We start from the raw sequence: 16,467 nt of genomic DNA, 5'->3' as shown, positions 1-16,467 counted from the left end.
GGTGTCTGCTGTCAGAATCGATTAGGAGTAAGTGCTTGGACTGCAGAGCTGTGGAAAGGCGGCCTGTCTCCTGCAGTGCCATGCAGAGCCGGGCAGAAAGTCCTCCAGCGCCGGTGGTGGGGTTTGTGTGTCCCCGGGCACCTGGGGAGACAGGCCCTGGTCCCTGCACGGGGGGACAGCACAGTCAGCGGCTCCTACTCGCAAAGCCAGCAAGCAGCCAAGCTGGGGAGCGTGAGTGATGGCTGTTAGGGGCCAGAGCTGAGTCATCTATAATATAATCATAAGGAAACACACATTTTTCCTGAGAGAAAATCAATAGAACTTTGCACTTTTCCTTGTAATATTTCCACTCTGTGCCATCAGCCATAGTTTGCTCACAGTTATACTGCTGTAAATTCACTGCCAGTTAATGGATTTCTACAAAAATGAATTGACTTACAACAGTGTAAGAGAGCTGATGCCAGAGCCATGCACATGTAAAAATACATGGAACAAAAGTAGTTTTATTGCACACGGGTGACCTTCAAAGTGCCAAGACCTAGCAAGTAAAAAGCAAAATTACCTAGTTCCTGGTACGCTCCTCTTCTGGCAAAACTCCCAAGGAAAATAAAGCGTGCAGTCCCGAAACCATCGCTGTGCGTGGCAAGGGGGCCAGAGACCCACCGAAGGGAAGACAGGCGAGCGAGCAGCTTCACGCTATGATGGAGAATGCAGAAGACTGTCTGAACATGTCATTTTTCATTTCCTGCATAAAACATTTTGGAGCCTCGTCTCACTTAGAATTAGTAAGTAAGTAAATAATGTGCTCCCAAACTTGTGTGTCAAAATTAGGTTGGTTAATGTATGAGCTGCCTCTGTTGCATTTGTTACTACACAGGAAATTTCATGCTTAGCCAGAGGCTGGCAAAGTTCATTTATTCATTATCCCCAAACTTCGGGCAGTTATTATTCAAACTCCCCTAGTACATCTATTTAATAAGAAGAGAACAGAAAATTGATGGGATCAAAAATGTTAAAGTCGTAATTAATGCTTTTAGCAAAGACTGATTGGAGGGGGTTGTTTTGAGAATACTAATTTGTAGCGAGCAAGTGTGCTGCCTGGTGTTGCTGGGAGCAGGGAGAGCTCTCCCAGCCCTGCCAAGGGAGCTCGGCCCCTGCAGCCTGGTGAGCTGCTGGCCCGCGGGGACACCACCTGTGTCACCCCAGGGGCTCTCTGCCACCAGGTAAGGGAAAACCAGTGCTACAGGCTGTGGGAGAGCACTAAAATCCCAACATACATAAATTATTGCTGATTAATAGAGTGTTTAGATGGTAAAACATTCACTTCCAGCATAGAAAATACGCGGGATTTTTTTCTTCTTCACTGTTTTTGGGGTTTTGTGTTGCTTTGTCCCCCAGCAGCCTTGTAGTACTGCAGATCACTGAGCTGCGATGCAGGGGGCTGCCGGGCGGTTGAGGGCTTTGCTCTCTGGCGAGATGCCCTGAGGCAGAGCCCCGGGCTGTGTGCATGCGTGGGACAGGTTTGGGTTTTGTTCACACAGGAGCAGTTACAGTTATTCCATAGGAAAATTAACTGGCCCTAAAACAAAGGAAACGAGATGAAGGCTGGAAGAATCCCAGCAAGGCAGGAGGGCAGCCGTGAGGGATTTCTGCATCACCCTGTCCTGCCCCAAAGCAGCAGCAGCGCCCGTTCCCTGGGCATGGCCATGTGGTTTGACAGGGGATGGGGAAGCGGAAGGGAGGGGGGGGGGTCTGTTGCTGTTTTTAGACCATGTTTCTAAAACCCAGCAGCCTCTGCCAAGTAAAAGACGGATATTATTATAAATGGAGCAAGCCGGGGAAAATACATGGTGCAGATCGGCATCAATGACAATCCAAAATACAGCACTGAACAAGATGGGGTTTTTTAAGGATCCATGCTAATGTCAATGAATGGATTGATATCTCCTGTTTTTCCTCTGGTGACTGCCAGCCTTTTAATTATAGCAATTACGGACATTCCAAGCAAATCACAGCTACATTAAGAGTCAAATCAAAGAGGGCTGTGCTGTAGAATTAGTTAATGGATTTCCCTACTTGTTGTCGATAGATTTGGTTTCCTGTTATTGTTAAAATGTTTCTTAAATGTCATATGGAAAATCATCTGTAGTTTAATACAAATTAAATGACCAAGGTCTTGATAAATAACTCAAAAATGCTTCCAGTTCAATTGAGGATTGTAATTTTCCAATAGGACATTTTTGGAATTTACTCTGGGGAAGACGGGAAAGGGAATGTCAAGCTATTTTTTTTCTATTCCATGACCAGATCTGTCAAAAACTTTAATTCATCTCTGTGTTAATACCCTTGAAATAGGAAGCCACAGGTAAGACTGGGAGTGTTATGCAGGGTGAAAAAAGAGATGACCACATAAAATGGGCTCTTTTTTTTCGATTTTCTTGTCATTTTCCTTGAAAATCTGAAGTCATCGTTTTTTTAACAAACTAGAATAGGAATTCTTCATTACTAAATATTTTCCAGGCTTGTAAATTGCTCTGACAATCCAGTGAGTATCATGACTCATTTTGGGTTTCAGGGTGTTTCATTTCGTTTCTAGGCAGGTGTTGATATTTAGGCTGTCAGCTGAAGTCAGCTGTTTTGGCAAAAATTAGAGGGATACTTCTGATTTTCAAGTGCAGTGTTTTTTATAATAGTTTTTAATTTCATTTTTTTTAACAGACTGCTTCTGTATTCATAGTCTATGGTAAACATGAGATCTAGCTCTAAATTCCCATGGCAGAACATCTTTTTAATGTATATGCTGTAATTTATTTACTTACTGTTCTGGACAGTTGTATTTCAGTGCTTCCAGAGTTGTCAGAGTTGATCCAAGTGACTGATACCTGTCAGTATGTCATTAATCAACTGTCTTTGCAGTTTTAAGTGTGTCATCAGTCCCACAGGGAGAGCTTCTGCGCTGTTAGGATGGGTATGAGGAAGGTCAGTGTCAGGACTTTGAAACCCCCCCTTGGTTTGCCTCATCCTTCCCTCTCAAGAAGAGCAACGTGGTGGGTTGCTGTGGCCTAGATAGGAGCAGCTTGGCCAAATGTTAGCGAAGGGTCTGGTAACTAAATTACCCCTTGGGACGTGTGCCCTCTCATGGCATCGGGCAGCCCTGGGCCAGGAGATAGTCTGTGCTCTGAGACATACACTCAGAGAATCAGTCCTCTGGGGCCTCTGGAGCATCACCAACATGGTGAGGACTCTCTATTTTTCCTTCTCTGCTTTCTGGGATCCCCTCAGAAGCACTGAGAGCAGGACGGCAGGGGCTATATTGCCAGGCTCCCAGAGCCATGGCCAGTGCAGCTCAGGAAACCTCTTGCCCAGCATCCCAGCGCACAGCTCAGCCTCGTGTGCTCTGCTCCGGCAGGACAGCCACCACCTCTCCCCCAGCTCGAAGCCAGCAAGGACAGCGGGAGCACAAGGGAAGGCCACCCGCTGGTTCCTGAAGGGACCCTCAAGTGCCTCAGGATTTAAAAGCCTGGTTTACCTAGTTAAACTAATCCTGTGTCTCCAACAGGAACTAGGATGTTGTTAAAACACCCCACATCATTGTTATACTGAACATACATTGCTCTGAGCTCTGGAAAGCTGGAAGTACCTAGTCAGCGTGCCTTGCTGCGACTAAGCCAAGCAGTGCGTGAGCTTGGGAGCTGTGCTTGCTCGGGAACGTTGATAAATCTTTGGACAAGGACATGGTGTGCACATCTAAATCTGAGTCAGGCCAAGGAATTACTGTACTGAGTGATGACCTAGACCGAACCATGTCTGTCAGTGATACCTGTTACCCTGAGGGGAATGCAGCACGCGAGAAACTGCACAAGAGAAGCTAAAGGCAACAAAATCAAAAGAGACGACGAAATTGTACAATTTGATTAAGGAAGCATCAGTTACTTTATGATCTTTACCAAACACACTCATGTTTGTGATTCATTTATGCTAATTCACTGCAAGACAGTAAAAATACAATCATTCAGTGCTACAAATAATGATAATAGCGTAACCTGTTTATAGAGTGCTTGGATATAATTTCAACTTTTATAGTATAGTGGTACAAAGGTCTCAAGTTAGTTAAATGCACAGCAAGGTGCTAATTGCAATCCTGGTTAAAATGAACCTCGGTTTATGGTTAAGTCGCTGGTTGAGCTAATGACTTCGTATCTGAGCTAGCTGAGTCCCACTGAAGTCAGCAGCCAGACTCCTTATAGAGTGAAATCTTTTAATAATTCATACCACTGGCATTTCAGTCTCCAGAGAAGTAAGCCGGGTTTGACAAGACGGGAAAACCAAAACTGAGTACATACCGGTGCATTGATCCTGTTGCGGGTTTGCTGATGTGGCCACCTTGCGGTTTTTCAGCTGTAGGGAGAGCTCAAACCCAAGCAAACAGTAGTTAGCAACACACAGCAGGCACCTGTCAAAACCTGAACTGTAACACGATTTAATATCAAGACCGAGTAAGTGGAACTAAATCCAGCGTGCCGCAGTGTCACATGCAAGAGGTTGAACTTTTTGCAATGTTTTTCAAGAACATAAAATCTCTTTATTAATGCAAGAGTTAATTATTTTGAGACGAGAGAGGTCTTATGCTACTTTTATGCTAGACTAAAGCATTTCACTAAAGCAAACCATCTCAAAAGCAAATGCGTGGTGCTTTGCAGGGTTCAGAAAGTATTTGTCAACCTGGTTGTAAATGTGCATGGAAAAGTCAACCAAGTTTAGGCTCATTACCCAGGGTAATTCAAACCTTGCCACTGCAGGTTTTTGGAGCAGAGCAGCACCTGCTCATGTTCAGTGCCATGAAAACGCCATGTGTTCACCCAGCACATTTCCCCTCATTCAGCGCTCATGTGTTGCTGCTGGCATATACAGGGCTTGGGCAAAACATCCGTCCAGTTTGTTGCTTATAGCTGGGAGCGTGATTGCAAAATGGTGAGGGAGGAGGGGAGGCGGTGTGGGAAGCCACAGGGGCCGTTTACCTGGGGACACTGTAAAACTTGCCTGCTGCCTTGGGAATAGGAGACAGCCACGCTGCACAGTCTGCACAGGGAACATGGTCAGTCAGTTCTGTGGTCATGCTGAAGCCATTTATTTTTATTTGAGCAACACTTAACGTTCCCAAAACAGGCGGATGGAGCTCAAGGAGACAGGTGAATAAGCGGGACCAGCACGATTTGCCACGGCTCAAAGTTCCACTCTGCTCTAAAACAAGCTTTTCTCAGTGGAGAAAAAGGGTGTGTGGTTTTTTCTTCATACACTGGACCAAGTAGCAAAATAAGGTGTTTTCCCAAATAAACTCACTGATAATGATTTTCGTCATGCGTCCCTAGCTAATTGGGGTGCGATGAAGTGCATAATTCAAATGCTATCTAGCCTGAGGGCTTAAGGAAAAGCTTAACTCTGCCTGCAAACCAGAGTGGAGATAGCTGATGTGACAACTGCCTATCAGTAGGCTGCAGGCTTTCAAACGAGCAGGCGACATAGGCGCGCTATCTGATTGCAGCTTAAGTTCTGCCCACAGTCGTGCCTGCTTGGTTCAGCGCAGTTACTCGATGGCCAATAAGGCATTAAATAGTCACAATGTACAGCTTATTTCGGGAGAAAGTATTTTAACAGCACAGGTGACTATCGTGCGTGCATTAAGAAAACCAGGACACAGCAAACCAAATTTAGTTAAGCTACAGTAAAATAATGGTAATAGAGCAATGCTGACCCCAACTACTGAATGGTGACACCTGGCTTTTGCTGCACAGGAGAGATTAGGGTTTTCTGGTTTGTTCTCCTCCCTCCCTCTTTATATATATTTCATTTATATAGCATATATTTAGTATTCAGATGTTTGAGACAAAACCCCAACATTTCAGAGAGAAGTAAGTGCCCTTCAAGCCCAGCAGCGCAAACCACGGTCTCATGGAAACAGCAATTGCAAACAGAAAATAACCCCTGCTGTGCGACACCTCCACTTTGTTACATTGCAATGTATTTTCTTATTTTTCATGTGCCTGGTTCATGTGACCCTGCCAGTACGTAAAAATGGTTGTTGACAGTTTCTTTGGTTTTGTTTTATTATAATGTAATTTATGGGATGCTGAAAGTCTGCAAGTTACTTGTACTTGACTGACATTTCTCTGAGAGTCAAAAAATTGCTGTGTATTCTTGACTGAGATTAAAATGGGTGGACTGTGTATAGCTGTATCCTGCTTTCAAAGTGCAGGATTGGAAGGCTTCCATTAAATTGTTATTTCCAGTTATTATTAGCTCCTAAACCAGTTAATATAATTTCTTTCCCATAATGAATGCACAGCATTGTAAGCCTAAATGCCATATTTTCTATTGATCTATTTCCACAACCTGTTTAGTGAAATAATTAAAATAATTTACAAGGCTGACCCAATATCTTAATGGTTTAGTAAATCTTGTTGCCGCCTGGGAGGCTCAGCTAGTTTTAAACTCGCAGCTCTTGGCAGCACCAGGACCTCAGAGCGGACCTGCAGCGAGTGCCGTGTGGTGTCTGAAGGTGTGCTCAAAGCCCATCTGTGGAAACGCCTCCTCTGATGCTCAGGGAGAACAGGGGCTCCAGCTGGTTTGTTCGTTCATCGCCTCCGTTCAAAGTAGGAAAATTTCTTGGTGTTACCAGGCCAGAGCGGAATTTGAACTGCAATCTGCAGGTAATACATCTTCACTGGCAACTTGAACATCCCTGTTTTCTACCCCCAGAATTGATCCCACGTGTCTGTGCAGGCAGCGAAAATGGGGGCAACTGTGGAGCTTGGTATTTTTACGTGCAAGACAATGTGGGAAATTATTATTTCCATTTTTTTTTGTTGTTTTAACTGGTAAGAAGAGGACAACTCTAAACATGATCTCTGTTTAAACGCCAGGGTTATGGAAGGGCTCAATAGGATTCAGTAGTGTCAAGACAGAGGTACACTAAGGCATGCCCCAAAGTCTCTTAAAATCTCTGGAGGACCCTTTGGTAATCTCAGAGGGCCTTACTCATAGGTAACTCTTCAGGCGATAGGGAAGGCTTCATTAAGACAATCTCCCTGGCACAGGAGCCCCTCCCGTAGCGATATGGGCTCTCCTGACTCCTCCACGTCTCCCACAGCTCTTACAGGCAAACACACGGGGCTGATACAGGTAGGACCTACAAAATATTCCCAGGTTGGTTTCTAGCTCACCGCGTGGTGTCACAGTAACGCTAACGGGGAGCCCTCGGAGCAGGGGCAGAAGGACACTGCAGCAGTGCCTGGGAGGAGACGCAGAAGCCAGTCTCTTTAGCAAGAGTGGCAAGAGCAAACTACATTTAAAGTACTACTATGAAAAGCTGGTAGTAGCAACCCTCGTTCCCATGAAGAATGTGCATTTTGACAGCTGCAGTCTGGAACAAAAGGGATTGAGGTGACTTGTGTGGGATCGGGGCAATGGCTGCAAAGCAAGGAGTGTGCAGCCAGGGCCAGCCCTCGTGGGGATCGCACCCCTGCGGGGTCCTGCCCTGGCCAGCTGCGCGGGGAGGACATCCCCTGGGGACACATGTGCGGGCAGGAAGGTCACAGACCTCCATCCTGGGCCATGACAGGAAGGACAGAGCCCGTAGCTCTGAAATCAGTCAGCGTTTGAGACACCATTTATAATGTCTCCACCTGCAATCCCTGAGCAAGCCTCGAGCTTGCTTTCAGCATCTAGTACATTTATTTTTAGTTCTATTGTTTTGCATAATTATACAAAGAAAAGAAAAATGGCCTATTAAAACTTAAAAATTAGAAGATGGTTGTTGGATGCTCTTTGCAGCAGATGTCATTATCTTCCCTCCCTGACCCTAACCAGCCACCATTTCTATTTTGCTTTAAACGGACCTGTAATTTCACAATGTGAATTCAGCTGGAACTATTCTTTTTGTTAAATAAACTTTACCCTTGCACTGACTGCTCCAGGCTCTGAAAAGAAACACTTCTTGCTTGTGACTGTTCCAAAACGTAGGTCTGAAATTCAAAAAGAAGTGTTGGTAAATGGGCTGTAATCACACTGAAGGGCAAGCGAGTATTCCTCCTCTAAGGCAGAAGAAAATAAAGGAAAATCTGCTTTGCCTTCTGCTGCCTCAATGCCGATTATTTTACAGATTAGAGGATTTTTTTAGAAAGAAGCCCGCTGTGCTACAGTGTGTGTTTCAGAGCTGAAACACCCGTAGTCATGCCCTTAATGCCACACTTGGAAGTGTAAATCAGGGCCTCATTTCTGCAACCACTGTGCACCCAGCAGAACCTCGTGCTGGCGGTGGTGCGGGGCCTGTGCAGTGGCACACACCACCAGCAAGCCCCGGCAACTCCACATTCACCACAGGGAAGAGTGTGCAACGTTAATGGCGTATCTAGCCTCTAATGTGTGCATGAGAGCTACAGGGATGTTATGTGAGAGCTTGATGGCTGTGACAAATATGATTGAAACTGGACACCAGGGTCAAAAATTACCTCAGAGAGAGAGAGCGTAGCACAAAACACCCCCCCACACCCCTCCGCACACAGCGGGGTCACAGTCCCCTCACTGCCTTCCGCATCGGGTGAACATCTGCCCCGCTTCGATGGCTGCCTGGCCTCAGAATTGTTTTCTTCCAGAACAGGACAACCACAAACCAGAAGGAGCCGGGCAGCTCTGCCAATGGTCAGTGCCACATCGCTAAAGCTGACGTGGTCCCGAGCGGAGACGTACTCATTGCCCCGAGCCCAGACAGCACGTGCAGTTCTGGTAGAGATCAGCAGTGCACTTTTACATACAAGTCAGTCCTTTCCTGCACCCCCTCTGTGCACCAGCCAAAGCATCTTTGAGCTTACCGTAGTCTTGAATAACCGCTGTTCTTCCTGTAGGTGTCATCCACCACTGCAGCACTCCTGATGTCACACTCACGTAACTCTTGGAAATCCTTTTAAACCACACCAACACAGAGTGACTCAAGCTCAAGCTATTTGCTGACTAGGGCTCTGTATTTACCGGGCTGTGGCAAAGCAAAGGATCCCCCGGCAGCCATCTGCAAATGTGGTTCGGGTCAGTTGTAAGTCTGTGATTAGTTAGTTCTGTTTAGAGGATTTGCTTAAATTAAATACTCTCTCTCTCTCCCATTCTCACTCACTGTTCTGTTTTTAAGAAGCATAAGGTGCTTAATAATCTCTACCACCTGAAATCATCACTGGCATGATGAAAGCTCTCTCCCTCCCACCCCCACCATTTTGTCCCACTGCAAAACATATAAATTAATCTCATGCTAAAATTAACATATATTGCTGAGGCAAATGAATTGGCATCTCCATGTATATCTATTAGCTTCCAGCATTTCCTGAGAGGGGCTTTCATTTAATTACCAGCCTGACAGGCTACCTCACTCCAGAACTGCAGCTGCATTTATTACTTTTATCTCCTTGGACACCTGCCTCTCTCCGTGGTTTATCAGATTTCTACTGAAGAGATGGACGAAATATTTTCTATTGCACTGGATTATTGTTTCTTTAAAAGGCGCTTACTAAAGCACTGACCTCAAACAGAGGGGTTTTTTTGGTTGGCTTTGGATGGGCTTTTTTTCTTTTTTTTTCCCCCAATTATCAAAGCAGTCCAGCAGCATTAACCCCCTCACTGCCCCACCACACACCTGCAGTTCAGAAGAAATCAGATTACGGACAAGGAGCTGAGAGCCTCACTGCTAGCTCTGTGCAGCAGCTGACCACCCTGACCACTGCTCATAAAGACCTTGCCTGCAGTGGGAGCCAAAACCCTCAGGTGCTGTGACTATTTTCATCCTCCCATGTATGAAAACGTCAAGTGGAAATGCCGAGAGACTCCTGAGCGCATGGCTCAGTGCCCTCCGTTGCAGTCCAGTGAGGGGGATCTGCCTGAATTCCTCCTGATGCTTTGGGCAACACTTTCTATTGTCACCAGTGCCTCTATAACTGGTTGATAAAAAGCTAATGTAGATACAAGGAACATTAAAAAAAAAAACAAACAAAAAAAAAAAAAGCTGCCTACATGCATTGCCAGCATAGTCACAGCCAGTGTTACAGGTTATACGTAACCTGTGTGACTACACACCACGCCATCACAGCTGGGTGAAGCAGCTGTTCTCTCTTATTGCCCCAGGCACCAGCCCAGGACACTGCTAGTTCAGGTGTTGACTGTGGCAAAAGGGCCATCACGGGGCTGGTTCACCGGACGAGCTGCTTCAACAGGCTGACGTTTCAACAGACAAATAGTTCCCACTTGTTTTTCTCTGGGTCGCACCACCTGAATTCATGGAGATGCACAAGTCCCATGGGCAGGACTCGCCTGGGTTGGCGTGTTGTGACAGACACGTTCAAACCAGCGGGCCCTGAAGCTAGCTGGTGCCTCGGCAGAGGAGGCCTTCATGTGTGCGCGATGCAGCAATACATCTCCTGGACAAGGAGAGCGCAAGCTGACTCATTTTATTAAAAAGAATGGTTCACTCCCGGCAGTCTAATTGTGTTACTTCGAAAGAGTCTGGCAGAACGGGGCCTTGCTGATAGCGATGCCTTTGAGAAAGATGCCTCATTACTGAGGAAAAATGACAAATTTGTACCTGTTTAATTAATGAACCTTTTCAACTTTCTTGGGATTTCATCCCAGTTCCTAACTCCGGGCATGCTGGCTGGTTGGCATGAAGCACCTGCTGACTGTGAGCTGTGCAGGAGGCGGCTGCGCTGCAGACACTCCCCTGCACGGCTGGGGCCTCCTGCTCCTTCGTGGGTCGGGGCGGCAGGAGCAGCCCTGTGGTCCCAGTGAGAGCGCCCTGAGCTGGAGGGTGCCCTCTCCCCAGACGCTGGCCCAAGCAGTGAGCGCTTAAGCACTTTCTGGGAAATGCAGCAAAAGACGCTTCGGTGAAACATGAATTATTTTAACATAAGCCTTGTGCGAAAAGTGCCTCTTCCTTCCTGTTGCCTTAGTCCCAGTAGAAAGTGCTTTGTCCCACTCCAGAGCCCCGAGGCTGCGTTAGTTACACGCAGCATATGTAGAACTCTTGTTTACGTTCAGGAGCTCACCGTGTGTGGTCCCTGAGCGTGTGGGTGGTCTGGCAGTGCCAGGAGGTTTGGAGGTGACCAGAGGAAGCACCCTGGCTGACAGGGATGCACAAATACCGCAGCAGCCACAGCACCGCAGCATGAAGCGCTTCGTGGTACCATCTTTCTATGGCGCTCTATCACAAACAGTAACGGGCAGCACGCGGTAACATATTTTTGACCAAAACTTACTTACCATGGGTAAAGTGCCAAGTCAAGACAACCAAACCATGTCACACAGGCTCGCAGAATTTGACAACCCCTTTGTAGAAAAAAAAAGTCTAAACATTTTTTGATGAAAAGCCAACATCATTGATTTTTGAGCCTAAAACCTTTTTATTTGTATTCTTTTAAAATGTTAATGAATTATGTTAATTTTGTGTAGTTTAACCAAAACCAAATGAAATACGTTAAACTGTTCAATCGGCCATAACTCCGATGACTATTACTATTTTATAATTTATACTTTTTAATACTCATTTTGCATCATACATCCCTATCACATATGACCCAATGTTAATTACGTTTTAAAATAAATTATTCAACGAGATCTAAATGAGACTCAAAGAACAGCAAAAGTAACGACTGTAAGACAGTCATGGAATAATACGTGAGTGCAGAATGCTGGTATAAATTAGTGAATACAAGCTGTTCGGGACCAGCAGTGGTGTCTGTTACCCTGACGAGTGTTTGGATCATACGTGATCTCAGCATGCAGGGAAACCAAACATCAGCTGCCAAAGCCTCAGCTTACTGACTCCTCCTTACTGTTCCGGGGAGCAAGTGTTGCTTTTCTAGCGTTGCTCTGCGAGGCAAGGCTGGGTAGTTCTAGTGCGCAGTAGTTACCTCCAGGTATTCTAGGGTCGCTCATATTTTTAATATTTTAAGAAGGCTATAGCTTCTTATTTTGATATAAGAATATATTGGTGTTTAAGAAAGTGGCCTCCCTAACGTGGTGAAATTGAACGCCTTCAAAATCCTCTTTCCACAGGTCATTTTACTGTGATGCAGAAGAGCCCGGTCTCGGGCTGCCCTCTAGTGAGAGCAGCCTCAGTGACAAGGCCTGGGCTCCTGCGACCAGCCCTCCAAAAAAGCCGGCCTGTTTCTTTGTTCTCATTTTAAAACCTGGCTTTTAAATCATTGAAATTTTCTGACAACATTTTAGGATTATTATTATTTGCCTTCTGATTTCTGTGCCACTAAGATATATTTGGATTATGTTTCCAAGTGCTTTCTTGTTTTCTTCACACGCAGAAAAGCCAGTCTTTTTTATTCGCCTTGAAGTGGTATCTGCAATTTCAGATGACAAGGAGCCAGGACCGTAAAGAAATAATGAACGTTCAGCTGGAAAGAACAGTTTATCATCAGCTGCGGGGGGTGGGGGCACATCTCATCCTAATCCATGAGTTAAAAGATGAGCTGATAAAGCAGAAAAACTTATGGAAAAATATATGGAAAAGAAACATTTGTGGGATACAGGGTACATCAAAAGATGACACTCATTAACCAGCTACAGCTGTCTAAAACTGGTCAGCCAAGCCCGTAATAAGAGTTTGGGCTTCCACACACAAAACTTACTTACAAACTTTCCTCTAGCAAACCTTCACTGACATGAAATGAAAATTCAAGTACTAATATCAACCACCCTGTCTATCCACCTGGCTGAACGGCAGTTCTCACCCTTCTCGCCCCACCGCCACCCCCCCGACACGACCCTTTCCTAGACCAGTTTTTCCAGAGAACCATGAGTACCGAATACCTGGAAACGTACCGCACATGGCACAGCAGCACCGCCCTGACACTGCACAGCCAGCGCTAGGAGGATGCCGGGTATGCAGCGGACGGTCAGCCAAGGCTAAAAATGCTGGCAGGGAGCGGCCCTGCACGCCCCACCGGGCCGAAAGGAGATGTCGGCAGGAGGAGGAAAAGGCAGCTGCAGAGGGGCGGCGAGACGCAGGCAGGAGGTGGCGGGACAGCCGCGGGACTTGCACAGGCCGGCTGCACGCCGCTTCAGCACAACCGTGGGAAAGGGGGTGGAAATTGTATGAGCAGCTTGATATTTAGATAGAGGAAATCAGGTCAGAGGGTTTTAAATGGAAATTATTTTCACCAGTACAGACGTCCCTAGGGAGCTACTGATACAATTTGGCCAAGAGGAATAAACTATATTGATCTTGAGAGCTCACATGCTTGCTGAGACAGTCCCTCTAGAGAATTATGGTATTTATTTCTTGTATCAGTGACAATCAGCAAAAGTATAACAGCGATTATAGCCCGGTCGCTTTTTACACACATCAGTTAACGTTACGTACTTCTGCTCATCTCGCTCTTCAGTTCATAATTACTCTCTTTTTTAAAAAAACACTGATCTTCTATTCTTGTGTCACACAAATATCTTTAATTACTGCCTTTGGTCACTCTGCATCTCAAGTTTTAGCCTTCTGTGACTGTCAGTATAAAGCTCTTTCTATAATTGCTCGCACATTCACTCAACTTTCCCCAGGACGCTGCTGTTACTTAGCCTGGCCTGCACACGGGTTTTTCCCCATCACTGTAATTCAACAGTACCGACAGGTACAGCAATATGGCCCCCTAGTGCACACGGTTAGATTGCCTCAATGTTGTTTTTTTGCATAGAGGGGTTTTTTAATTATTATTATTTTTAGAGAGCAATAAATAAAGCCATACATAGATTTAATAGAATAAGAAATGCCAATGTTGGCACCTATAACTTGGTATTAATAACATATATTGGGGATTTATATCACTATAAACCTATTCCGAGGTGATTTACTTGAAGTAAAAAGCTTCAAAAGTCTAAGGCACTAAGACAGGTGGAGCAGGTGATGCTGCACATTTGGAAACATGCATTATAATTACTTTGTTTGCATATTTCCACTTCATTTTCTATTCACATTTTACCCATCTTTCCTCATTTCTCTGAGCCTTCCCTTTCTTATCTACAAACTGCCTTCACATATTCTCCGGTTTCTCAGGTTCTTCGCCTATTCTTTTTCATGTTTATTTGATGAGAGTCTCGGCTCCTGACGCGGAGCCTTCTTGCTGGGACACATACTAACGTGCTGATCTCGCTCCCTCAGACATTATATCTGAAGATAAATTGGGAAATGAAGATGTAGAGCTGTTGGAAGAGACTGGTTTCCCCAGGCACCAGTTTAGCCTGGATCATTGGATTTACAACACCAGCACCGCCAGCACTGATTTGACTATTAATCCCTGAAGTGCCCTAGGAATTGCAGCATAAATCCAGTGAAGGAGCACTCATATGGCCCTAAAGACCTATAGCGCTTATCCTGGTACTCCATTCATGAAAATTGATCTTTGCTTAGTAGCAATGACAACTCAAGGAGTCCATGCTTTGTAAAACCAAGAGATCTGCTTGCTGTGGCAATGTACTTAACTGCCAGGAGGTCTGTGATACAAACGGATCGGTACTCACGCTTAATACTCTGCAGAGACCAGCCCTTTTTTCTTTACAGACATAAAGAGATCTGCAATTTCATTCCCTGTTAGGGACCACTTTAGTGCCTTTGTGCTCCACAGCAGCACTCAACAAAATCATTGTGTTTCCTGTACCCTGTCTCAGTAACTTGCTCCTAAGTATCCTTTACCAAGCAGTGCTTAATTATCTGCTAAGCCAATATCCTCCCCCCGTGACAAGACTGTAAACCTCTTCTGTATTTGGAGAACTATCATGCCTGAGCAGAGGGCAGCATGAGTTGGGACTAGGCTGGCAAGGAAAAGGAATGGGCTGCTCTGGTTTCAAAGTACCTCAGTGTTGCACAGCGAGCAAGACGCTGTCCTATCCCAGGAGAACAGAGGCTGCGACATATCAGAGGAGGTAAACCCCACAGCGAGCGGCATCTTCCTGATTTTTGACCTTGATTTCTAGAAACATGGGGACAGATTTTAAACAAAGATCTCTGTTTGCCTGTACAGGCACAGCACGGTAGCATTTGACACACTGTTAGCTACTGGGAACAGCTGAACGGGAGCATGCAAGAGCCAGGTACCTGCAATGGCTGGAGAGGCCTTGAAGGACAGGCCGGGACTAGGAAAGAAACTCTCTCTCCTACCAAGAGAAGCGGGATGGGAAGAACTTTGGCGGGGGGCAGAGAGGGCCTGCGCCTGCCCATGGCCCGGGGAGCTCGGGCAGTAGCTGGCTCCAGCACTGCATTTGTAAATCCTGGGCAGGGGAGATCTGCAGAACAAACGAGGCAACAAAAGGTGGAAGGGGAGGGGGCTGCAGGATGGAAAGTGGAAATGGATGTCCCAGCATTCCTGGTGGGAGCAATTGCAAGATGAGGGAGAAGCAGTGAGGGTTGACGTGACCAGGCTGCCCGTCACAACGAGCGTCCAGACTCTAAAGCAATGCTGTTACTATGGGAATGACGGTAACAAATCAATACTCGAACAACTGACTTGTCTACGCCAAGTGTACGTGATCATACTGAAGTGGTGGATGGCTAGAGAAAATGAGGTGGCCTGCGTTACAGAAGGTATGATTGACAAGACTTTTTTTAAAAATTCCCTATGATAGTAACTGAAATACCTGGTGCTCAACTTACTCTCCCAAGTCAGAGAATTTCTTAGTATAACAGAGATAAATAATAGCCAGATTTCATTTTGTAAGACTGTTTCTTTGACTCTGGCTAGAAATAATGTTAATTCTGCATCCTGATCTCTCCTGAAATAAACCTGTGACTTGCATAATAATAGTAACGTGACTGTTCAGACACCTAACAGAAGTTAAAGCTATTAAATGGTCCCTATCTAGCTTAACCTGAATGGCTAATCTAACAATCTACCCCGGCCAGAGCTTCCCCCTTTGTAGAACCTCATGGTTGCGATAAGCAATGTCACTTCCCTGTTCTACGTTCTTTTCTTCGCATTTTGATCTTAGCGATGGCTTCCCTCTAAACCAGAGCCTAGCACGGTTTGTGATTTATGAGGGACACTGAGCTCTCTGGGACCCTCGAGCGTGCAGACCCCAGGGCCAGCCATGTTAGGCAATAACCCAGAAACGCTGGTGTATGCAGGGAGGCTCCTCTTCCCGGGACACAGAGGCGTCTTGGTTACCTCTAGCACTGCAGCCTCTGAAATCGGGGGTTCAGGCTGGGATTTACTACCCCAACTAGCAGCAGGGGGGATGGTAACAAGGTGGTTTTTCTTTCGATATGCCGAGTAGTATAAACTCTCTATAAAAGCTGTTTAGCAAGCAAAATCCAACAATTTCCCCCCCTCTTTTTGGCTCCCGTTGGCTGAAAAGGTTTTGACGCCCCTTCCCCTCCGCCCCTTACGACTCCGCTCTGCAGACGCCAGGCAAGGCCAGAGGGAGAGGGGTGGGCTG

This window comes from Pygoscelis adeliae, unplaced genomic scaffold (assembly GCF_000699105.1).
Source record: "Pygoscelis adeliae isolate BGI_AS28 unplaced genomic scaffold, ASM69910v1 Scaffold62, whole genome shotgun sequence".
NCBI lineage: Eukaryota > Metazoa > Chordata > Aves > Sphenisciformes > Spheniscidae > Pygoscelis > Pygoscelis adeliae.
This window is presented reverse-complemented; position numbering follows the sequence as displayed.